The 25,627-nt window shown below is 41.7% G+C and overlaps 1 protein-coding gene and 1 non-coding gene across 21 annotated transcripts in view; one reads left to right on the top strand and one right to left on the bottom strand.

Moving 5' to 3' along the window:
* The window catches only part of Magi1 (membrane associated guanylate kinase, WW and PDZ domain containing 1), a 629,136-nt gene that overhangs the window by 418,587 nt on the left and 184,922 nt on the right, over positions 1–25,627 (top strand). The window lies entirely within an intron of this gene.
* Positions 301–428, bottom strand: LOC118580966. The gene has a single exon (XR_004944616.1). It is a non-coding gene; the product is annotated as a small nucleolar RNA SNORA44 (small nucleolar RNA).

The raw sequence follows: 25,627 nt of genomic DNA, 5'->3' as shown, positions 1-25,627 counted from the left end.
CCCCTTGTTTGAAAGAATCTTTGCTCCTACATGGCCTTTTCCTAGTATCCTAACCTGTATGGGTATGGGCATTCCAAATGAAACACACAAAGTTCCTATTTCAGAGAAAACATGTGGTTTGTCTTTCTCCATCTGAGTTTTCTCACTCAAGACAATGGTTTCCAGTTCACAATCAATTAACCTGTGGATTTTATTTTCCCTAAATTGAATATTATTCCATTGTATGAGTGTGCCACACCTTCACTATCTGTTCATCAGTTGGGGGACTATATGTCTAGGCTGTTTCCATCCTCCCCTCTCCTCTCCAAGATGAGTAGCAGCTGCAGGCACTGTGCTGGCCTGAGCTGTCAGTGTGTCTCCACGTTACTCGGTGATGTAGTTGGAGATCCCATGACCATACCTCAGCCAAAGCTCTTGGAAACATGGTGTTGTTTTCTTTTTTAGTGAGATCTTTATGAATCATGCTTCATTCACCTTTCTCACTGGCTTTAATTTCTGAGGCTCTAGAACTGAATGTTTTGACTGTCAGATCCTCTTTGCATCTCAGCAGCAAGTTTGGTGAGATGGCATCTGATAGCAGGTAGAGAGATCTGTCCCGCTCACCATAGAGGGGAGCTGTACAGAGTTCACACATGTGTCTGCCTTGGGCTCAGTGGTCCAACCACTGAGTGACAGAAGATGCTGCAGTACTTTGGCAGGAACTTTGCTGGAGGGTCCCACCTGAAGTCTTCATGACTTCAGTGCCATTGTGACACTGGGTTTTGTTACTCTTCTGTAACCTTGTCTCAAAAACACCTACATTGACCTCATAGAATCTGATACTCTGATTACAGGACTCACACAGTAGTCGGGCTGGGCAGTACTTCAAGTCTGTTCACCTTATGGCTATTCACATTGACCTAGTTTTCCATTACAGCCATGGGAGGTCCAGTGCCAAGTGTGTCTTGTGTTTTGTGGACTTCCAGAATGCAGTGGATTTAAGAGAGCTTGCAGAGGGCATCTGTCCTTATTGAAAAACTCTTAGACCAGGGAGACTTTGTTGCCCCTTGTGGCCAAGTTTTTATACAGGATTAATTGTACTCAGTAACACTTGGCATCCAGCTCTTCCATTCTGGTGCTGGATCAGTGTTGAAGTGGGATTTGGAACTAGCAAAAATGTTTCCTTATGTCTTCTTTATGGGGCATCTCATAACTGGTTGAAAATCCCCTCCTCCTCTTGTGAGATTGCTGGTATGATGACTTCCTTCTAATTTTATCAAATACAGTATGTCCAGAAACAAAACAGAACCATGTTTCTGCATGTGCTTCCTGGCAGAAATGGTGCTACATCGTCTCAGGATAAAACTGTGAATTTTTTAAGAAGAAGCAACATGATGTGATTACTTAGGGCAGCAAATGGGATGCGCAGCCTGGGTGCCGGAGTCTCTTGGGTCTTCTTGGCCTGAAGACATCGATAGTAATTTGTGTGAGCTGAGGTCCTAACTATAGGTGGAACCCTCCCTCAGCTTACAGGGTACTGAGTAGAGAGCCAAGGTGTAGTCGGCAATGTTGCATTCCTAAGAGAGTCACATTGTCATGATATTTATTCATTCATATGACATAAGCTGAGAGTGTGCATATGTAAGATTGAGGCAGAAACTCTGAGACAGGTGTGATGCATCACTCACAAGAAAGAATGCAGGGGGCAAAACCTGTGTGCCTGGGCCCAACTACCTAGAGGCTGTATCAGGAGGGAGACTGAACTGGGAGACATAAATCTTCTCACATCACTACCTCACCAAGCTGAGGGACCTCATCTACACTGTCGTTCTTCAAACATAAGCCAGCTTCATCCTGGGGCTCACCTCCAGAAGCAGTGAGCTTTTCTCACATTGGAAATAGACTGGCAGCATTGAGCTTAAGTAGAGTAGACTATTGCATTTGGTGGAGTGTTTAAATAGGATACTTCTAAGACAGTTTTAAGTTTTTTACAAATGGCGAATTGGGATAAAGAAGGAGAAGCATACAAGCACACAACTTAAGAGCTCTATTAGTAATCATTTTTAACATTTTAAGATAATGTTTTTAAAATTTTTTTAAGATGCTGGAGAGATGGCTTAGTGGTTTGTAGTAATGACTGCTCTACCAGAGGACCCTGGCTTAATTTCTGTCACAACATTCTGTAATTCCAGTTCCAGGGGAGCTAATGCCCTCTTCTGGCTTCTGTGAGCACCAGGTACTCAAGTGGTACATAGACACACATGCAGGAAAACAAACAAACAAAACATATATAAAATTTAAAAACTAAAATACAATATTTTAAGTAAAGATAGATGAGAATTTTGCCTTTTCTTTTTTCCTAGGATGTCTTTGAGTCTCAGCAGGGGTCTGGTACTGATCTTACCTTCATATAAAACTTACTTGTTATGGTTTGAATGAAGATGGCCCTCATAAGCTCATATATTCAAACACTTGGTATCCAGTTGGTGGAACTGTTTGGGAAGGATTAGGAGGTGTGCCCTTGTTGGAGATGTATCACTGGAGGGTGGACTTTGAAGTTTTAAAAGCTCACACCATTCTTAGTGTTTTTCTCTGCCTTGTGCTTGTGTGGATTAAGATGTGAGCATTCAGATAATGCTCTAAGGCCATGCCTTGTAGACTGAAGCTTCTCAGTCACTCCTGGTCCTGCCCGGAGAGCAGCTGTTTTTATAAAACAATCACTCAGAGGCTTAATATTAGTTACAAACTGTTGGGTCTATGGCTCAGGCTTATTGCTAGCTGGCTCTAACATCTTGAATTAACCCATTTCAATTAATCTATGTATGGCCCTGTGTCTCATGGCTTTACCAGTGTACTATTACATCTTGCTCCCTGGCACCTTGTAGTATCTCTGACCCTGCCTCTCTTCTCCCTGTATCTCTCTTGGATTGTCTGCCTGGTTATATCCTGTGTTGCCATAGGCCAAAATAGCTTCTTTATTAGCCAATAGTAGCAACACATATTCACAGCATACAGAAAGACCATCCCACAGCAATGCCTGTCTCCTGCCATGTTCCTACTCTGATGGTCGTGAACTAATCCTCTGAAAGTGTAAGCCCCAGTAATACTTTCTTCTATAAATTGTCTCAGTCATGGTTTCTCTTAAGAGGAATTGAAAAGTAACTAAGACATAAGTTGTTCAAAGATTCCTTGCATTAATTGTATGTGTGTTTTATATATATATATATGTGTGTGTGTGTGTGTGTGTGTGTGTGTGTGTGTGTGTGTGTGTGTAAAATCAAACAGTTTTATTCGAAATTACTAAAGCTTTGTTTGGTTTTGTTTTTATCTTTGGAGTGCTAAGATCATGCATCCTTTGATTCCTTGTGGTTTGGTTCTGTCCTTGACTTCCGACCTTGGAAATGATGATTGTAACTGACAGAAAGAACATCTAAGTTGACTCCATGAATTCAGTTCTTACGGAAGGAACACTGACCGTGTATATGGATTGATTTCCCTTTTTGTGTATGTTGTGTATGTGAAAGGCCTTTTTCATATTCTTTTATTTAATAAATAATTATTGAATATTTACTGCATGCCAGCACTATTCTGCATGCTTGAGTTATATAAATTAAGCAAATCTTTGTTCTTGGAACATGACAATGACAACTGTACATCACTGCTAGTCCTTATGACAACTCTTCAATATAGATATTGGCTCAACCATTTTTCAGGTGACAAGAGAGATACTCCAAGGATAATCCTGGCAGCAGATGATGAGTGTGGTAATGTCTAGCATAGAAGACTGTTGAAGGGATTCAGAAAAAGTCAGGCTTATTACAACCTGAGTTTAGTCAATAGGAGGCTTTCTGGAATGTATGAGTTTTAAATTGGCTCTTAGAGGAAGCCATTATTTAAATTCCAGGGCAGAAATGTAATACTCATTTTCTTTGATTTGGAGCAAGGCAACAGGATGACACAGAAAGCCAGGTTAAGGTGAAAACCAAGTGTTTACTTACTGTAGTCAGTAGCTTCCCCTACACTTCTGGAATGGCAGAGGTGGGTCTGACTTGAGTCTGTTAGAACTGGGATTCTTTATCCAGAGAAGAGAGCCCAGTGATTTATTAGCAGTGTCTGCACGGGAATGACAGGATCACCACTCATTTTCATGCTAGTATGCCAGGTTCGTTATAACACTGATGTATTATGTTGATTACATTAGTGCCCCAAACTGAATCTGTAGAAAAGTTCTGTTAGAATTGCTGGAGAGATTACTAATATGTGTAGGCTTGATTGTTTGGAGACTTAGGAGAAAGGATCAGAAAGTGGAAAAATTTAGGTTAAAAGGTTGATCATGTATTTTGAGTACAGTTGTGTAAAGCTTGTGTTTATTAAGGTAGCGGACAATTGAAAAACAGAATTTAACTTACATTAAAGACCTTTGAAAGACTTCTTTATTGGGAAAGATTTGATATATGTCTTGCATGTATTTAGTGTGTGAAACAATTTGAAGCCATCACTGAGATTAAGAGTGATCAAAAACCTAGGCTCAGTTGTATATGCTCTTAGTCCTAGCTGCTTGAAAACCTGAAGCAAGAGGATAACTAGTACTCGGGAGTTAAACCAAGCAATATAACAAGACAGGGGGGCCAGACGAGGGCGGGGACAAAGCCACATTCATGTTTTGTTTGTGTAAGTTTTCTTGTACCTATTTATAATCACTCTTATCTACCCCATGCTTTTTCCATTTCCCACACAATGATACATGTTTTCTTTTTAAAATTTTCTTTTTTGAGATTTATTTTTTATTGTATGTGTTTTGACTGCATGTATGTCTGCGCATCACATATATGCAGTGTCGTCAGAGAATAGAATAGGGTGTTAGATCCCTTGGAGATGGAGTTACAGGTGGTTGCCAGCCATCATGTGAGTGCTGGGAATTGACCTCTGGTCTGCTGGCAGAGTAGTCATGGCTCTTAACTGCTGAGCCATCTTTCCAGCCCTGATACATGGTTTCCATTGCTATGCTTTAGGTTGCTTTCTTAGAAATTTTACATAAGTGAAGTCATATATGTTTTCTTCTTGTGAAGAAACCAGCCTAGCTTAAATCAAAGCATAACAGTGAATTATGTTTTATTTGAGATCCATTCATGTTGTAGCATGTAGCTGTAGTTCACTGTTTAGTTACCATGTAGAATCATGACCCTCATATGGAGATACCATAATTTACCTACTTCTCTGCTGATGGACATTTTTGTTATTTCTATTTTGGGGGCTGTTATAAACATCTGCAAGTACGTCTTTATATGGATTTGGGCTTTCATTTCTCTTTTAGTATCTAGGGGTTGAATGGCTAGATGTTACTTCATCTGAAAATTTTAAGCAAAACGCCAGCATTTCCAGAGTATCTGTTACATTTTACATCCTCCCGCCTGGCGGTGTATGAGACTTCAGCTTCCCCACATATTCAACAAGTGTCAACTTGGCCAGTTTTTTTCTTTTCTTATTATTTTTAGGATTGTGTGTGCCTGTGAGGGGCTATATACCCACACATAAGTGAGGGCTGGTGCCAGCAGAGGCTAGAAGTGTCAGATCTTTGTTATCAGGTGTGACAGGCAGTTGTGAGCTGTCTATGTGGTTCCTGGGAACTCAGGTCCACTGCAAGAGCAGTGTGCACTCTTAACCACTGAACTGTCTCTTCAGCTGCTTGGCTAGTCTTTTTAGCTTTAATCTTTTAATAGTGTATAGTGGTATTTCATTATTGATGACAGATGATGTTGAGTCTTCTCCTGGCCTCCTTTGCTTTGCATGTATCTTCCTTTTTGAAGTGTATATTGAAATGTTTTGCTCTTTTTACACTGGGTGTTTTCTTAATGCATTTCTAAAAATTTTTAGATATTCTCAATAAAAGCCCTTTATCACATATTTAGTTTGCAAGTATTATTTCTCAGGCTGTGCCGTGTGTTTCCATGCGTTTATAGTGTCTTTTAGAGAATAGAAGTTTGGATTTTGTTGCTATCCAAATTACCCCTTATATCTATACCTAGGGATCATGCTTTTGGCATCGTATCTCATGTAACGAAGGGCCAGAAGGGTTTTCTCCCATCTCTATCTATAAATTTTGTAGTTTGTGATTTTACTTTTATGTTTCCGATACATTTTGAACTTTTTGAGGGCGTAGGGTAGGGATGACAAATGAGTCTCCACTATGTGCTCTGGTTGGTTACTAGGTGAGCCAGGCCAGCCTTGAACTCACAGAGATGGTGCTGCCTCTTCCTTTGCTTCCCCAGTGCTGGGATTAAAGACATGCACCACCGCACCGTCCATGTTCCTGCTGGTCTCGCTTTTGTCTGGTCTTTGTCTGCTTCTCACATGGAAGTCTAGTTGTTCTACCATTTCTCGGAAACATTTCATTTCTCCGCTGGATTGTAGTGTACACCATGTGAGCATGCATGTTTGGATTGTCTGTTAGGTTCCCGGGGTAGGGTAGCAGTGTCTCGGCAATTGGGAATGATAAGTCTTCAAATTCGACATAACCCTTCTTCTCCATCTTCAAGTTCATTTTGGCCATTGGTAATCTTCTGCAGAAAAATTCTATAGACATTTTAGGACCACTGTTTCTGGGGCTATAGACGTAAGGTGGGAGTTTGGTTAGGACTATATTGAATATCTAAACGTAGAGAATTTACAGTTTAAAAAAATATACCTGTGGAGTTTGGAGTCTAAGTGGTACAGCTTACCTGGCCTGGGCTGCGCTCCTGGTTCCATCCCCCAGCACTGCAGGATGGATACATTCTGCCCCCAAATAAGGTGAATCTTTAAAGGGTTTGTTTCTTCCTCTTAGGTTTTTTATTTTTTTTATTTTTGTGTGGGGGGGTTGGTGCATGTTTGCATCAGGGAGTGCTTGTGGAGGTCAAAGGTCAACTCTCCAGAGGCCATTCTTTCCTTTCACCATGTGGTCAGATTTCGTCTTCAATATTATATATTTTTGTTGCTTCAATAAATGCTACTCTAACATTTCAGTTCTGACTACAGATTGTAAGTGGATAGAAACACACATATTTTTGGACATTATTCTCGTGATCTGTAATATTACAGATTGAATCAGATTGTCTACATCGATCAGGGGTTAGAAACCTTTTTCTTCAAAGTCCTTTAGCAGTTATTTTCAGCTTGTGGGTTGGATGGTCTGTGTGGTGGTGGCTTCTGCCTGCTTTAGGAAAAACAGTCCTGGTTAGTACATAAGCAAGTGGGGGTTGGGGAAGTTCCCCACTACACTTACTGATGGAAATTTCTCTAGGATGTCAGTCTTGGCCACAGGTAACTGTGCCACCAGGGAGAAATGGGCAGGTTGCTCGGTCTTCTCCAGTTTTCTTCTCCTCTCCTCTCCTCTCCTCTCCTCTCCTCTCCTCTCCTCTCCTCTCCTCTCCTCTCCTCTCCTCTCCTCTCCTCTCCTCTCCTCTCCTGTCCTCTCCTCTCCTGCCCTCTCCTCGCCTCGCCTCGCCTCCCCTCCCCTTCCCCTTCTTCCCCTTCCCCTTCCCCTTCTTCCCCTTCTTTCCCTTCTTCCCCTTCTTCCCCTTCACCTTCCTTTCCCCTTCCCCTTCTTCCCCTTCCCCTTCCCTTTCCCTTTCCCTTTCCCTTTTTTCCTTTCCTTTCTTTGTTGTGCTGTCTAGGAGTTCTTGTAATGATGTGTTGCATAGAATGGAGGGAAGCGGTTCTGCACATCTCATTTATAATTGCAGGGGGAGCACTCCATCTCTGTGCTAGGTTTGAGTGCTGGGGTAGGTCTCTTCTAAGTCCCCTTTCAGGTGGAGGAAGTTCCGAGCTAGGTAGAGTTTGCCAGAAGTTAGTTATTTTCCCTTTCTTGCTTGTTTTGTTCCATCAGTACTGGAATTTCTCAAATGGTTTTTCCGTGTTCACAGAGTAATTACGCAGGGTTTCTTCTTTAGTTTGTGAGTAGAATAATGATCAGACTGATAGGATAAGCTCCCTTTGTTTCTCTCTTTGTGCTGGAGAGGAAACTCAGAGCCTTCCTCACACACCAAGAGATGCTGGGAATTTGGGAGACCAAGAGCATTTTAAGAGGAATGGTTTCCTCTTCCTCCAGCTGTCCATTACCAGGTTATAGCATGGTCTCATTATTGCCAGATCATCTCAGTTTCAAAGAGAAGTTGGAAATTTGATATTTTTTTCCTGTGACTTAGCCTGTTTTGAAATTGTCAACTAAATTCTAAACCTGGGCTAGATATACATAATATAGAGCTTACACCATCTTTAAAAAAAGATTTATTTTTATTGTATGTGTCTGAGTGTTTGCCTGCATGTGTGTGTCTTCAAGTTTGTGTCTACTAAACTGGGAGGCTGAGAACTGAAGTTACAGGTGGTTTTGAGCCACCGTGTGGTGCTGGGAACTGAACCCAGATCCCCTTTGCAAGAACAGTGTGTACTCCTAACCCACTGAGCTTCCCATCTTAAATCGTTAAGTGTACGTAATAGTTCACAACATTAAGTACATTCACACAGTTGCGCAACCAGCCTTTGGTCAGCTTTCTTTGCATCTTGCAAAACTCCAACTTCGTACACAGCCCACAGCCTCTCCTTCCTCCCTCCGCTGGCTGCAGACTGCTGGTTTCATTTGTCTTTCTCCTCTTGGTGCCTGGGGAGGTCCCATAGTCCTGGGTTCAGAGGGCATTTGCTTGGCCCATTGTCCTTCGGGCTTATGCATGCAGCACGTGTCAGTATCTACCTGGAAATCCACAATTGAAATGTACAAACCAAGTTTTGTTTATCCTTTCTATTTTTTAATCAATAAATACTAGTTTGCTTAACAGCTAGTTTATTGTCATTTACTTGGGTTGTTTTTTATTTGTTTATTTGTTTTGAGACAGGATCACACTCTGTAGCCCCAGCTAGCCTGTAACTGGCTGTATAGACTGGGATTACTTCAGAATCACAGAGATCTTACTGCCACTGTCTCCCAAGTGCTAGGATTAAAGGTTTGCAAAACCATACCTAGCTGATAACTTGTTTAAAAAAAATTTGAAAGCATTATGCAAGCTAGCCAAAACATGACTCTCTCAACTGGATTTAGCACTGGTCTATATGGATAATAAAAGTGGACATGAAAATTATTTAACTCATTACTGTAGTTTGTTAGAAAGTGTAGAGGGCTGGGCGGTGGTGGCATACTCCTTTAATCCCAGCATGAGGGAAACAGAGGCAAGCGGATCTCTGTGAGTTCGAGGCCAGCCAGGGCTACAGAGTGAGTTCAAGGAAAGGCACCAAAGCTACACAGAGAAACTATGTCTTAAAAAACCAAAAAAGAAAAAAAAAAGAAAAAGAAAGTATAGAGGATCAGTACCCCGTGCAGTCACACTAAAAGGGCCATATACTTGATACAGTAAAAATTTATGGAGCATCATGAGGTTTGTGATTTGAGTGTGTTTGTGATTTGAGAGTGTGTATGTGTGTGTGTGTGTGTGTGTGTGTGTGTGTGTGTGTGTGTGTGTGTGTATGGCTGTTCCTTTAGATATGTGCCTGTGTTTGTAGGCCTGAATTGAACTCTGTATCATTCTTCACACACTGTCCACTTCATTTTTAAAGACAGGATCTCTCATTGGCTTCTAACTTGCCGAGTAGACTAGCTGACTGCTCACTGATCCCCAAAGATGGATCCAAGTCTTGTTGCCTCCCAGCTGTAGGATTACAAGTGTGCCCAGCACACTCAGCTGTTTTGTTTTTTTTTTTTGTTGTGCTGTTTTTAATTATTTTTCAAGTGTGAGTTCTGGGGATTAAACTCAGGTCCCATGCCTGGGCAGCAAGCACTATACTGTCTGAGACGTCTCCCCAGCCCTGTCAGGCAGTTTTCTGGATACTGAGCACTCATCTTTAGTATTAGTCTGGCCTAAACCCAAAAGCAAACTTGGCAATCTTCATTCTCTCGTAGAATCTCTCACATACAGAACATTACCCAGGCCTTTGCCCAGAACAGGCACTAAATGGCTATAGATTGGCTGCAGCTTTATTAGTCCTGAGTTGTCTATTCACTAAGAGCTGAAACACTGGTTTCCCATAGTCCTGAGTTCAGAGGGCATTTGCTTGGCCCATTGTCCTTTGGGCTTATTCATGCATGCAGCACGTGTCAGTATTTCTACCTGGAAATCCACAATTGAAATGTACAAACCAAGTTTTGTTTATCCTTTCTATTTTTTAATCAATAAATACTAGTTTGCTTAACAGCTAGTTTATTTAGTGTGGAAATTTAGTCTATGATTTGGATCATCCACACTGAACAGAGTACGGAGCACCACAGTACATTGAGTTAAGCTCCCTGCTTGTGTGCAGGGATATATAGTCACAAGGGTTCTACTGTGCACCTTGATTTGATTATGGCTAAGGGTTTCCCTCATAGCTCATAGCAAGGAGTCACCTGGAATGTTTGGATAAATACATCAAAGGCTTACTCCTGAGTACAACCAATAGAGGTGTGTGTGTGTGTGTGTATGAGTGTGTATTCAAATTTTTTTGTTTTAGATGCTATGAAGAATCAGAAATCCACGAGAACCCAGGGGACAAGGTTGGGGATAGTTCCTGCCTCCCTGTTAGCATGTACTCCCCCTCCCAACCCTCTTCCTGGACTGAGTGATGAGTTGATGAAAAGCTGAGCTTCCATGTTTACTCGGTCCTTTACCTTCACATGAATTGCCTCTCTGGCTGTGCCCTTTCTCTGGTAAACAGGTGCCCTTGGGACAGGACTTTTGGAGTTTGTTTTGTGGATGCTGACTCTGGGATTTATGTCCTGATGTCCCTTTGAAGGCAACATTTAACTGCTGAAGAGATTTGCTAGATTTGTGTTCGGCCTAAATTAAATGTAAATAGACCACACCAGTGGGATCTGCTGCAGCAGTGGAAAGGCTCTTTGCTGCCTCCTCAGTCCCTTTCTTTTCTAATTAGCCTCTTTGACCTGATGAAATTATTGGGAGCAGGATTCTCTTAGTGCTTTTTGTGGCAGGACCTTTTCTGAAATTTGTTTTGTTTTGTTTTTGTTTGTTTGTTGATTGCTGTTTGGTTTTGTGTGTGTTGAGTTTTGTTTTACATTTTAGATTCAGATGTTATCTCTGTATCAGCCTGGGGTGTCTGGTTTTCGTAGGGCTGGATGGGCCATATGGGGTATTCCTATTTACATTTCCCAGATTCAAGACACACTTGGAGGGAGCAGAGAAGAAACTCCAGTTTAAGCCTTGGTAATTCTCTTGAAGCAAAGGTTGAGGTACATCCAGGAAAAAACAGAGCCCATCCCAAGATGCATTTGAGACACCTAGCAACATGCTGTAACTTGTAGACTCCTGTTGAGGACATTGTGTGCAAGAAGCCTCAATAGTCACATGTGTCCTGGAGTTCTGGGGCTGTCTCTTAGGTCTTGACAGTACTGCTAATGGAAAATGGCCATGGTGTGCCCTGAGTTGGCCATGGAAAATGCAAGAGTCAGCACAGGCTTACAGTCCCAAGTGAAGCAAGCAACAGCCCCATGACATGGGTTTGAACCTTGACCTCAGAGTTAATGCTGCCCCTTCAGGCAGAGTCACAAGTGACTTTGAAGCCAGCTTCCCTATGTTATTACTGTGAAGTGTGTACTGTTTGCCTTTGTACCACTTACATTGAATGTGACAATCACAGAAGTTCCTTGTGTTCATTGTAGAAAGAAAACACAAATCAGCAAAATAGAGAGATTTAAAATCACCCTGTCCCCAGCACTTAGTCACTGTTATTTTTTAGGTTGCTAGCCTTCCTGTGGATCTTCCTCTGTGTGCAGATAGCATGTTCAGATGAGTGGCATGGGCATCTGTTTTAATGTAACTTGCCTTAGGCACTACTTTTGAAAAATACACCTTAATATACCTGCCATATGATTGGTAAGGACTCTGTCCCCATCTGCTATGTGGCAGCTTCCACTCTCCTGCTATGTCCAAAGATGAGTTCTTTCCTTCTTTCCTCCCTCTCCCTCTGACCCCTGCCTACTCTGTGTGTGTGTGTGTGTGTGTGTGTGTGTGTGTGTGTGTGTGTGTGAGAGAGAGAGAGAGAGAGAGAGAGAGAGAGAGAGAGAGAGAGAGAGAGAGAATGCAGGTATATACATTGGGAAGCCAGAGGAGGAAGTCAAGTATCTGCTCTACCACTCTTGATCTTGAGACTCTAACTGAACTGGTCAGTTTTTGTCAACTTGCTATAAACTAGAGTCCATCTGGGAAGAAGGAACCTCAGTTTAGGAATTGCCTTCATCAGATTGGCCTCTGGGCATGTTTATGGGGCATTTTCTTAGCTAATGATGGATGTGGGAGGGCCTAGCTCACTGTGGGTGGTGCCATCTCTGGGCAAGTCATCCCAAGTTGTATCTTGCCCTGACTTCCCTCAGTCACGGGCTTTGACCCAGAAGTGTAAGTCACATTAAGCCTTTGCTTTGCTGTGTCGCTTTTGGCCCTGGGGTTTCATCATACAAACCAAGAAGCAGACAAGGATACTAAACCTGGAGCTAGGCTGGCTCCAACAGGCACCTGTAAACCTCCTGTCTCCACTCACAGCCCTGAAGGTATAGGCAAATGCATAACCACAGCTAGCTTTTCATTTGGGTGCTGGGACTCTGGACTGGGCCCCCATGGTTGCAGATCACACACAGTGTCTCCCTCACCCCTAAGAATGTTTCTTAAGGAGAGTGGTATTGCCAAAACTGTCCTCCTGGAGAAGGTGAAGATCTCAAAAGTCAGCTTGATCAAACAACCGAGAACCCAAATGGCTATTGCTGTTTTCTTAACTACTGTATAACCTTGCAAAATAGCCTCTGATCATAAGTATTCCTGTGTAGTTCCTAATTAGTACTGGCATGCTTCTTTGGCTGTATATTATCAATTATCAGCAAGACAATGATAGGCCCTTGATAAGATGGTGGAATTTATTTTCTTCAAGAGTTATTCTTCATGTAGCACAGGCCATAGCATCTTCTACTAAGAAAAAGGGAATAAGAATGATGTTTTAGATAATGTACCTTTTTTCTGTTGCTCAGTTGTCACTAGAAATACGTTTAAGTCTTTATTAAATTACTTATATGCACACATGTACATGCATTTGTATGTTCATTGCTGGTAGGCTCCTCTTGGCACCTTTGGTGAGTATCAAGGTTTGCCACCCTGTCTCAGAGGTTCATCTGCCCTTGACTGTAGGTCTGTTTTGATATTCTCTGGGGAGCCAGTACTCTGGCTGTGAAGCGTGCTGGCTCATCTCTGTTTGGATAGTGTCACTGCACTTTCTATAAAGCCTTTGGAGCCATGTTGTCTTTCTCCCATTGCTAAGTTGGTTGGCAGTGAGGAGCCAGGAGATCTATTCTGTCACAGGCAATTAATGATGATAAAACATTAGTGAAGCTATTTGAGAGCATTTCTGACAAGTGGCCCCTCTGCTGAAGACCTTGGCTGCAGGTTAGAATACTATTAGGAAATCAAACTGTTAAGCAAATAAATCTTTAGGTTGCTATTAAACTTGGGATGAGGCTATGCCTATTTTTAATTTCCCAGTAGACTCGTGAATAACCATTACATGGCCTACTATTTTTATTTTTAATTTTTTTGGTCTTCATATTGTTAGTATTGTAGATTGGATGACAATTCTTTGTCCACAGTTATTTCAAGATTTCTGCAGATAGTTATTTATAAGAGATCTTAAAAAAAAAAAAAAAAACCTCATTCATTCTCTTGCCATATAATTGTCTCTTTGCCTTGGCTGGATCTATTCAGTGAAGAAGAAAATTCAGAATTAGACGTGGAAAGAGGCCAAAAACAGGGGCCGGAGATGGCAGTGGAAATGCCCAGATCCAAAGCACACTGGGATTGGAAAAGGGAGGAGTCCTCTAAGTAGATTTGTTCTGCCTCTACACCTCTTTTTTCCTATGGGATTTTCTACCTTTACATCCTTGTTTAAGGCAGGGACAGCTCCATGCTTCTGAGGTCTCTTGGATGGTCTGCTGTCCATTCTCGTCGCTTTGCCCTTCTTTACCCAGTATGGTGGCTCACGAGGGGTAAAACAGTGAGAACGCAGACCATCTGTGTTTCACCAGTTAGGTTCCTGACTTCGAGCTCTAAGTTTCTCTGTTTTGTCTCCCTGTAGCCTCTGCTCTTCTTTAGCTATGGCGTAAGTCGGGTTCTTTTGGCATTCTGCACAGCTTGGTTTGGGAACTGGACTGGGGTGGTGAGGGAATGAAGAAAGAACAGACTTATAGACGCATGCAGAAAAGCACCGTGTGTGGGCAAGGCTTTCTGATTTTGACACACTGTCTTAGTCAATGTTCTATCGCTGTGAAGCAACGACGTGACAAGGCAACTCTTACAAGAGAAAGCGTTTAATTGGGGCTTGATTACAGTTGCAGAGGTTGAGTCCATTATCGTCATGGTGGCAGCAGGGTGCCACACATGGCACTAGATCAGTAGCTGAGAGCTACATCCTGATCAGCAGGCAGAGAGTGAGAGGCACTGCTGGGGGCTTTTGAAACCTCAAAGCCTACCCCCAGTGACACACTTCCTCCAATAAGGCCACTCCTACTCCAGCAAGGCCACACCCTCTAATCCTTCTCATAGTGGCCACTCCCTGGTGATTAAGCATTCATATATATGAGCTTATGGGGACCATTCTTATTCAAACCACCACAAGCACCAAGAGCCACAACAGGCTTATTTAATCTCATAGGGGATGTTTGTAGGGGAGCAGTCTCAGGCTCTAGTCATCCCAGAGGAGAAAAGAGTAGTTGACAATTTCTGTATACACTGTCAACATTTGCCCTCAGGCCAGAGGAGGGCTCTGCCAGTTCCCATGGGTCTGAAGTCCTTGGCATGGCAGTGCTCCTGTCAACAACACACATATCATTTGGGGCTTCCTCCTCTCCCCACTGTGTCTCTTGTAGCCCAGGTTGACCTCAGACTCCTGTTCTCCTGCTTTGATTTCTCAGGTGCTGGAAATTTCACTCATTTGTCATCACATCTGGTTTCTCTGTCTTAGTTTTTAAAAAACCATTTATTTATTTTGTATATGTGCATGCATTGTATGTGCTGCATGTATGTCACAGCGTGTGTGTGGAGGTCAGAGGACAACCTGTGGGACTTGGTTCTCTTCACTGTGTGGGGTCTAGGGGTGCCAAGTGCCTTTACCCCGCTGAGCCATCTCACCAGCCCTTTTCTGCCCAGTGAAAGAGGAAGTTAGTAGAAACCTTCTATGTTCTCATGCGGAGAGATTGAGTGGCCATGTTGTGGTGTGGGATAGAGGAGAACAGAGATGGGCATCGGGTGCACTTCTAGAAATAGAGAAGAGGGCTGAGGCCAGGGGACTAGGGCCTTTTGGACGAGGTATTCTTTTTGTTTGTTTTGGTTTTTGTTTGTAGGGTTGAGAATTGAATCCAAGGCATCATATTCTATATGCAAAGCATTCTTTCACTGAACCTTTCTCCTTGTCCTGTACAAGTTACTGATGTCCTTATCTATTAATTTAAGGTGGTTAACATTGCTTTAGAGGTGATTTATAGGAAATAAATTATTTGTTGGCTACATCCGAGGAGAGACATCTATTCCTGTTACTGCAAGTCAGAACCCACCTTTGCCTGCTGTGAGTTTTGAGATCTTAGAGATCTGCTCCACCCAACATAGCCTCACAAAGTACTTTAGCTCCCTTTGCACTTCACAGGATATATTTAGCTCAGCCTTCACTCAAGGCTTTGTCCATATTCCTGAGAGTGGATTTTTTTTTTTCCAGACAGAGATGGATTGAATGAACATTTTGACGTGTTGGTTTTTCTAGGTGTGTCTTTTTCTTGTTTGTTCTGTGTTCACTTGTCACCTAGCGTGGTGGGCTGAGGGGACTATAAGGAGAGGGAAATGCAGAAGACCTGCAGCGCCTAAGGCAGAAGCCCTAGTCGCTGACTAGGTGATGGCCCTTCCTGGCCATCTTGATGCTAACAAGTGCAGATTTGGGACTTGATGTCCCATATCCACTTCTGTACAGTGCTTTCTCCCCACCCCCAGCCACTCCTCCTGGTTTGAGTATATTACTAGGTGTTATGAAAGGAGAAGGTGCCTCACATGTAAAGGCTATTCAGTAACTCCTAGTAGTAAAGGAAGCTAGAACCCCATTCTGAGGAAGATTCTTCATAGCCATTTATCCTTTCCATTTGAAAAGTGCCCCCTATTGACTGCACATAATATATCCCTATGGAGGGATATATTGGCTCCTGGTACTGTAAGGTGAGCTTGTCTATCCTGTTGATGACTTCAGTGATAAACATGTACTACCCCATATAGGCTCTATAAGTGAAAGATCTGGACTTGCATGGCTGAGTGGCTGGAGCCAGTGTTGTGAGTATGAAGTTCAAGTGTGAGCAGGGTTGGCAGAGATAGAGGATATTATCTTATCATGTCTCATAGCTCGGTCAGTTGTTCTGGCTCTTGTCAGGAGGTCACAGGAAATTCTCTACAAGATCGATTAAGTGACCTCATGGCATGGCATCTACTTTTGCAAAACAAGAGACTAAAGACAAAACACTGAAAGTTGAGGTGTCTTTTAGGTTTCACTTCAGAAAACCCCATCATGCCTATCATGTTAGTCCCTTCAGTGGGAGGAGACTACAATGGAGGTCCTCCCAGAGAGCTCCAGAAATAGTCAGATCCCGTGCTGCCTACCTACCCAAAGTTGTACGGTGTTTCCAGTGAATGGTCTGTTGTTTGTTACCAACCTGGCTCATACCTGTCACATATTACTACAGGTATAAATTTAAGTAAGAGCTATGGAAACCAGTAAAGTAATGAGTGAGGGAAAAAGAGAGCTGTCATTTGCTTATACTCATTAGAACCTTCAAAGAAGTCCCCAATAAAGGATGGCTGATTAAAAAATCATTGTGAAGTTAGGTTAGGGAAAGTCTGTAAAATTTTAAAAACAGCCATAAAAACTTAAAAACACTCACATTGCTTTTCAGCTGTCTCCCTTTTTACTCCATTTCAAATAAACCCTGACTGGAAACCATAGCTTTGAATTGTATGCATGATTTCTTCCAAGAAAAACCTTGTGTACTCCCAAACAGGGAGTCTAGATTTAAAACCAGATTCTCATTGTACTTTAAAAAAAAATGATCAGAGAATGAATGTATGTGTTGAAGTGAAAGACTTTGAATTTATGTGATTTATTTATTTATTTATTTTTGGTCTGATGTCTTGCCCTTTGCACCTGGTTTCATGAATCCATCATTTCCTGATCTTAGATATGTTGGAAAAAGCAGCTTTAGTATGTAAGGTAGTCTCAATGTTCTTACCTGTGTGTGAGTTATTGCAAAAGTTAGTTAACCACTCTGTTCTAAGTGAAAGCGTTGTTACCACAGCCATCAGTTCTAAGATGTGTGGTTTCCCACTCTTTAATGTTCCAGGAATTAAAACACACTCTACAATCAGTGACATTTTGTAATTTAGTTGACAGTATACAGTTGCATCTTAAATTATAGCTCATGCCTTAGATTTGATCATGCGTGATGTGTTTCATAGTATGTCCTAGAAAATACGTTAAATATCTGAGTTCTAGGTTTTTGTTAAAGTGAAGGTAGGTGTTTCTGCCGAATTGTGGCTTTTTGCTGAATCTGTTTTAATTTGTTAATAAAGTTGTATAAAGCAGTGCAAACTCATATTTGACTCATCTTTCATGATGATAGGAAATGTGGCATCCAGGTATCTCAGTCTCCTCCATTGTGTATTGAAAGAAGTGACATAAATTAGTCCCAAACTCTGTTTCACCTTGAACATAAAAGTCTGACTCTTTTTTCTGTGGGAACGGGTTTTAGATCTTGATCTATTCGTGCACTTTCTCACATGTCTTTTAAGAATGGAGAGAAATGGAATGGAGTACATCAAGCCTGTCCAATAGACGGTGCCCTGTCTGGTTCTAGTGGGACAGAAGAAATAAGCTCTGGTGTTGAGTTGTATGGTAGGTTGACTACAGACAGTGATAATGCTTTGCGTACTTTCAAAGGCTAGAAGAAAGGATTTCAAATGTTTTCACCATAAAGAAATGGCAAATGCACCTGGAGGTGGCAGCTAGGATCCCAACACTAGGGTAGGGAGGAAGAAGCCATAGGGATCAGGAGTTCAAGTTCATCCTTAGGCACATGGAGACCAAGGCCAGCTTAGCTACAGGAGATCACTCCTGAAAAAATTAAAACTAAGGAAGAAAGGGAAAATCCTTTAGGAGATAGATATGTTTATATTGATTTGAACAGTAGATGTGTTTATCTTGATTTGAACATCAGGCAGTGTATATGTGTATTTAAGCATTACATTGTGACTCATAAATATATACAGGCTTTATGTTTCAGTTTTAAAAAGGAATTTCAAAGAAGCAAAATGGAAATAAAAATAACCAACCTTTTTTACTAGTAGTCCTCAACCTATGGGTCATGACCCCTTGGGGTCACATACCAGATATCCTAAATACCAGAAATTGACATTATGATTCCTAACAGTAGTAAAATTACATTTATGAAGTAGCAGTGAAATTATTTTATGATTGGGATCACCATAACATGAAGAACTGTATTAAAGGGTCACAGTGTTTGGAAGTTTGAGAACCTCTGTTTTGTAATAAGTGCCTGGGAGAGTAAATTCCCAAGATTTTCAGTTTCCAGAGATAATACATGCCTCAACCCTCTTAAGATTATAGCTAAAATCAGGGCCCTTTGAGTTCAAGGTAAAGCCTATCTGGAGTTTTGCACATTAAGTTTAGACTTTTCTGTCTGATGGTTTTCTTTTCCCTTTGTCCAGCTATATAATCAACTAATGCTTCAGAGTCCTCTGAGGTGGTGGGTTGTTCTGTAAGCCTCACGTCTTGGCTGGTTTCTTCTTCCTGAGTTCTATAGAGACTTTTGGTCCCGATGTCCTAAGCAGGGGTATCTAGATGATAACTGAGTGCTAGATGCTGAGGGCAAAGGAGCAGGAAGCTGGGGGTAGTATTCAAAATACCTCGTCATATGACCTTTGCAACCAGATTCTCCCACATTGGGAAGAAATACTGATGGAGAAAGAAAATCATGAAGCTTACTATGTTTTGTTAGTAGTGTTAGAAAATCTGTAAAAGCTTTTGGTAACCATTACAAACCATATATACATACATACATACATACATACATACATACATACATACATGTATGTATGTATGTATGTATATGTATATGTGTATGTATGTATGTATGTATGTATGTATGTATATGCTGAGAATATAGTAGAACTCTGCCTACCATGTACGAAGTCTTGACTTTAACCCCCAGCACTCATAAAAGACAACAAAATATAAACAACCTCACCTTTGAAGAACTAGGAAAAGCGTAAGTTCTAATACTCAGTGGCCTTAAACAGCTTGTTTTTATCTCTTCTCAATGTATCTGTTCCACTGATAACAGTGTGTCGATAAGAATTAGTGACAGAAGACTGTGAACATTTTCAAAACACAGGCTCCATTTGTCCCGTGTGAACATGTGTCCCCAGGAGTCACTGTCTTGTCCCTCTTGTCGTTGCTTTGATGACACCTGAGAAGCAGCTAAAGGAGGGGCTTATTTGAGCTCAGAGTTGATGGTTTAGTCCACCCCAGTGGGGATGATGTGGTGGCAAGAGCTTGAAGCAACTGTCCTTCGTGCATCTCTAGTCAGGAAGCAGAGACATGAATGATGGTGCTCAGCTTACTTCCTCCTTCTTATTCAGTCTAGGACTTCAGCCCTTGGCATGGTGCTACCCACACTTAAGGTAAATCTTCCCACCTCAGTTAACCTCATCTAGGTAATTCTTCATACACCTACTGTGATGTGCTTAAAGAAAATGACCCCCAAAGGGAGTGGCACTATTAGGAGGTGTGGCTTTTTTGGAGTAGGTGTGGCCTTGTTGGAGGAAGTGTGTCACTGTGGGGATGGACTTAGAGGTCTCGTGTATGCTAAGCCACACTCAGTACCTCAGACCACTTCCTGTTGCCTGTTGATCAAGATGTAGGACTCTCAGCTCCAGCACCATGTCTGCCCACACACCACCATGTTCCACCATGATGATAATGGACTGAACCTCTGAAAGTGTAAACCACCCCATTAAATGTGTTCCTTTATAAGAGTTGCTGTGTACATGGTGTCTCTTCACAGCATTGGTTTTCGGTCCCGTCAAGTTAGGAATAAGTCACTTTCTCTGTCAGCTCACCTATCAGTCTCTGGTCTAAGCACTGAGGACTCTCAGATGACCTCTGTGTTTGTAGATTTTGTAGCAGATCCCTAGCCTTTCTGAGGAGGCACAGTGTCAGGAGCCCTCCCGTGTCTGCACACTTGAGTGCCTGTAGCGATCTTGTATGAGGTGGTTCTTGGGTGGCTTTTTACTTCTACTCCAGTACTATTTCTTTCAAGTGTTCCTTTGCCTGTCTTTCTGTACCTGGCCACAGTTCACGCTTACTCCAGCCCTGTAAGTTAACTCTTGTAGGTGGCTAGTTCCTTCAGAATCCCAAACTGCTATTAACACACGAGCTAGCTATTGTAACCTCTTCTTACTATAGGATGTGAGTGAAGTAATAATTCCCTGCACTATCATCATGGATACATTACATTTAAAAGAGACCAATTAAATCCAATGGTATGTGACTTTCCCTGAAATGATAAAAAGTCAATGCTGCTAAATGCCAAGGAATCCCTATGTATTGTTCTTGATACATTTTTTACTATTGCCATGGGAAGATGATATTTTATCCTATATATGTGAAACGTATATTTTGTTTTAACAAAAAGCATTACAATCATATTTGTGCCTGAAACCATGTGAATTTAAGTATGTGTATGCCCGTGTGCGCCTCATGTGTATGTGTGTATTTCCATGTCTACAGGTGTAGGCATGCGCTTTTCCTGACATATTTTGTAGGTCAAGGGACAACTTTGATGTCATTCTTCACTTTCCACTTTGAGTTATGGTCTCTTTATTTACTTATGCATTCATTACTGCTGCTACACACACACACACACACACACACACACCAGACTAGTTGGCCTATGAACTGATGAGGATATTCTTGCTTCTGCCTCCCTGTCCAGGGACTGCAGATGTTAAAGCTGTATAGCCAGCTTTTACATGGCAGGTGGTTTTACCCACTCAGTCCTCACCCCAGTCCCTAGATGATTTTGTTAACCTCTTTTGGCCTCCATTTTTTCTGCTGTGTAAGAAGAGAATAGTCATCCCTACTTCATTGGAACTTGGGTCAGATTTAGAAAGGACTGGATTGAATTACCTGATACAGCATCTGGCACCATAGGAATATTGGACTGTTCGAAATAAGAAATGATAGAGATAAGTGTTTCCTTAGAAAACAAAGGTAAAAATAAAAATAGTAATTTAATACTTTAAAGTACTGAGTAGAGATGTTCATGTAGATAACTGATATTTTATACATGGAAGATAGTACAGAACAAATCATTCACATAGGTTTGCGTTTAAAGTAGGTTATTAATTTGACACAAAAGCTGTCGCTTTAGAATTGGAAGAATGGGCTGGTTGTGGTGACACACACCTGTGTTTGAGTCGTTCAGGAGGTTGAAAGTTCATGGTTAGCCTCAGAACATAGTGAACCCCCATATTACAAAAGCTGAATCAGAACAATATAGAGGTAGGAAAGATGATTAAGAAGAGTAAGAATCCTTCAGTCCTCTTCTTTGAAGGGCATTGTCTCTTTTTATGATAAGTGACATGAGGGAAATGTCATGTCTCCTGCTCAACTTGGAGTTATTCTTGAGGGAAAATGAGATGGGTCCTAGCACATGAGCTCACCAAGGAAAGGGAATCTAAAAATAGATTTTTCCACTGTTGCATAGTCCCCGTGTGTTGTATTAATCCCCATGTGTCTCAGTTAGGGGTTTCTATTGCTGTGAAGAGACACCATGACCATGACAATCCTTATAAAGAAAACATTTAATTGGGGTAGCTCACTTACAGTTCAGAGGTGCAGTCCATTATCATCATGGCGGGACATGGCAGCATGCAGAGGCAGACATGGTGCTGGAGATGTAGCTGAGAGTCCTACATTTTATAAACAACAGGAAGTGGTTTATCTCACTGTGAGTCACTTAAGTATATATAAAGCCTCAAAGCTCACCTTCACAGTGACATACTTCCTCCAACAAGACTATACCTACTACAGCAAGGCCACACTTCCTAATAGTGCCACTCTCTTTGGGGGCTATTTTCTTTCAAACTGCCACACCATGTGTACTGAAAGGCTTTTGAACTATCTGGTTTGTAGTGTATGTGGCTTGTTCCTAGCAGAGTAAGAGTACTTGAGAATGACATCATTAATGCTTCTTGCTTTAGAACATGCACTGTTAGCTGCCATTATTCTCTTTATGTTAGTGAAGTGGAAATGGTTTTATATCATGTAAAGCTTAGTGCTTTTGGTAGTATACTCTGCTCTGTTGATTAGTGGCTGAAAGTACAGATTCCTAGGCTTTCCTTACAGGAATTCTGACCAAATAAATCAGGATAGTTTGCTAAACATCCCTTTCCTTTTCTCCCTCCCTCCCTACCTACCTAACTCTCTTATTGATTACCCTTCCTCCCTCCCTCCCTCCCTCCCTCCCTCCCTCCCTCCCTCCCTCTCTCCCTTCCTTCCTTCCTTCCTTTATTTAATGTGTATTAGCAATTGTAGCTTCTTTTTCCTCATTTCAAAGTAGACTAGGTGAAAGACTTCTGGTTTTCATGGCACCATCATCATGAATTTACTTTCTTTTTCTTTCCTTTTTTCCACTCTCATTTTTAGCATTTCAGCTGAAACTACATTCACGGAAAGCTCGGACAACATATCCTTATAGCCAACCCATTGGAAATGTTGGCCTAAACCCATGTATTTCTTGGAAATGGGACCAGAGCTTTCTCTAATCATCAGAGTAGAAATTGGGACAGTGGCTGGAAGGGAATGATATGTGGGAAAAATAGAACCTGTCACCTGTTTGATTATATACATTGAGTATCGGTGGCTTGCCAGCCCTTTTTGGGGTCCTTCTGGCTGTGTTTTTCTCAAATGATCCCACTTAGCACTCTCAGTATGCCATTGAAGAGGAGAAGTCATTGGTGAGGAACAAAAATCCAGTCCATTTAGACTTCAGTTGCATCTTCCTTCAGTTCCAAGGAAGGTGAGGATGGCAGTTATCCCTCAGGGATGAGGAGATCTGTTCATGTCCAAGTCCTGTGTGTATCTGTAAGGAAGTGACAGAAGACTGCAATCTGGCCAGACCTGGAGCAGATGCATTTTTATTGTTATTAATCGACTCTTAGGTAGAAGGCAGTTTGGTACAGGGTACTGCTGAAGGTGAACTATAGAGTAAAATTAATACTAAATGAATCACAGTTCTGAGGGTAACCTGTCTACATTGTTATCTGTTATTGATATTAATTACTGTTCAGTTTTAAGGTTCACATTGCATCTGTTAACTTCCTACCAAAAGCAAAATTATCAAGATGATTATTACTGAAGGAATGTCTTCCAGATGTAAAGTTAGAATGGTGACCTCAACTGTGCAATCTTTTTGAAGGTTCCGTTCTACCTAGCACAAAGTTCTAGAAAATACTGTGGTGAGGGTTAAGACAGAACTGATGAGGACATTGACATGGATCAATATAGTTCAGTAAGTATGTAATTATCAAGAAAAGAGAAGAGCAAGCTTCTTTGAGAGATCACCACCATGACATTGAACTTAGTGAATACATTTCTAATGCCCTGTGCATTTCATTAATGGAGGCAACTTACAAAGACAGATTTATTTTGTCTCCCACAGTTGCTGTGGACCATGAATCCAGGGGTGGTAGAAGCGGGTGGTTCTGGCTCAAGGACTCTCTTGAGAGTACAGCTAGGCTGTTGATCTCACTGTAATCATCAAGGATTTGTCTGGGGCTAAAGCATGTCTTTTGCAGTATTGTTTTAATCTCTTGGTATAGGTGGCTCTGCATAGGGCAGGGCCTACCAAGGCAGCTAGTTTCTTCAAAGCAGACAGAGTGTATACACAAACAAGAAGTGGTACCACTGCTGTATCCTCACGTCATCTTGGAAGTGATGTAACCTCTGTCTTGTGTCTGTCTGTCTCTCTCTCTCTCCCTCCCTCCTCTCTCTCTCTTTCTCTCTCTATCTCTTTGCTGTTGTTATACAAATCAATGTTGTGTTAAGTGGGTAGAGAATGTACAAGAGTCCAAATCAAAGGAATTAGGGCTTCTTAAGGGCCATCAAGAGAGTTGCGCACACAGAGAGTCTGGAGGATTGTTGATGTCCATTCTGATAAGATGCTGTTCATGCTGAGATGAAAGTGAGGGTTATTTAGAGCAGAGCCTTAGATGCCCTGGGAGATCATGCTCAAGAGCTTGACTGGGACCAGATCACACACGTCCTTTGAGGTCAAATGAAAAATTTCATTCTTTGAATACTTAAGCTAGTTTTTTTTTTTTTAAAGACATCAGTTTGCTTTCTGTGAGCAGTATGAATTATAGGTAGGGAAGCCAGCTGGAAAGCTGTGATAGTTATCCAGGCAAATTATCATTTCGGGTGAGAACATTGGCAGAGAAATAGTAGTGGATGGATTTGCAATATATTTAGGAGCAAGCTTGTCAGAATTTAAAGTGGATGTAGCTCTTGTCCAGTAGGACCTCTGCTTGTGGCATCTAGAATGGGACGGACTAAGGTGACATTGTCAGATAAAGGGAACCACGAGCTCAGAGGATGGTAATATTTGCCTAGCATGGATTAAGCCCTGGGTTCATGCCTCAGTACAGCATAAACCGGACATGATGGCACATACCTGTAATCCCACAACTTGAGCCGTGGAAGCAGAAGGATCAGAAATTTGAAGTCATCCTCAGTTACATAATGAGTTTGAGGCCAGGTTCGTATTTATGAGATCCTTTTTTTTCTGAGAGAGAGAGAGAGAGAGAGAGAGAGAGAGAGAGAGAGAGAGAGAGAGAGAGACTGGAAAGAGGACCAGCCTTCAGAAATACATAATAGAATTGGTCCTGAAATTGGAGATGTCACTGTGGACAGTGAATAAATGTATCACGTAGCCAATATTAGCAGGTGGTGGAGGAGGAGAAGGTAAGCTCTGCTAGGAAACATGCAATTCTATTCAAATTGTAGAAAACATGGCCTTTTTTCGTGTGTGTGTGTGTGTGTGTGTGTGTGTGTGTGTGTGTGTGTGTGTTCATTTGTTCGCTGTGCCCACCCATGTGGAGGATGAAGGTTGATGATGGTGTATCCTTTATTTGTCTCTACCGTATCAGTTGATGCAGAGTTTCTCACTGAACCTGAGGCATGCCTGGGGATGTGCCTGCCCTCAGCACTGGGGTAGCAGATACACACTGCCACATTCAGATTTTATGGGGGTTCTAGGAATTGAAGTCAGGTCCTCATGTTTGCTCAAGCAAGCACTTCCTTTCCAAGCTATCTTCCAATAGGCCTAGTACATATTTTGAAAATGAATATTGTTTTCATTTGTGTGTGAATAGTTCATGTCTAGCAACGCTCATTGGAATTCTTGGCAAAATTTCCTTTAAGTGATCATTCTTATCTTTTAAAGCAGCTTGATAAAATCTTTTGAATCCCAGTTTATTTATTTAGT

Source organism: Onychomys torridus, chromosome 3 (assembly GCF_903995425.1).
Source record: "Onychomys torridus chromosome 3, mOncTor1.1, whole genome shotgun sequence".
NCBI lineage: Eukaryota > Metazoa > Chordata > Mammalia > Rodentia > Cricetidae > Onychomys > Onychomys torridus.
Note: the sequence above shows the minus strand (reverse complement) of the source record. Positions and strands in the feature narration are given on the sequence as shown.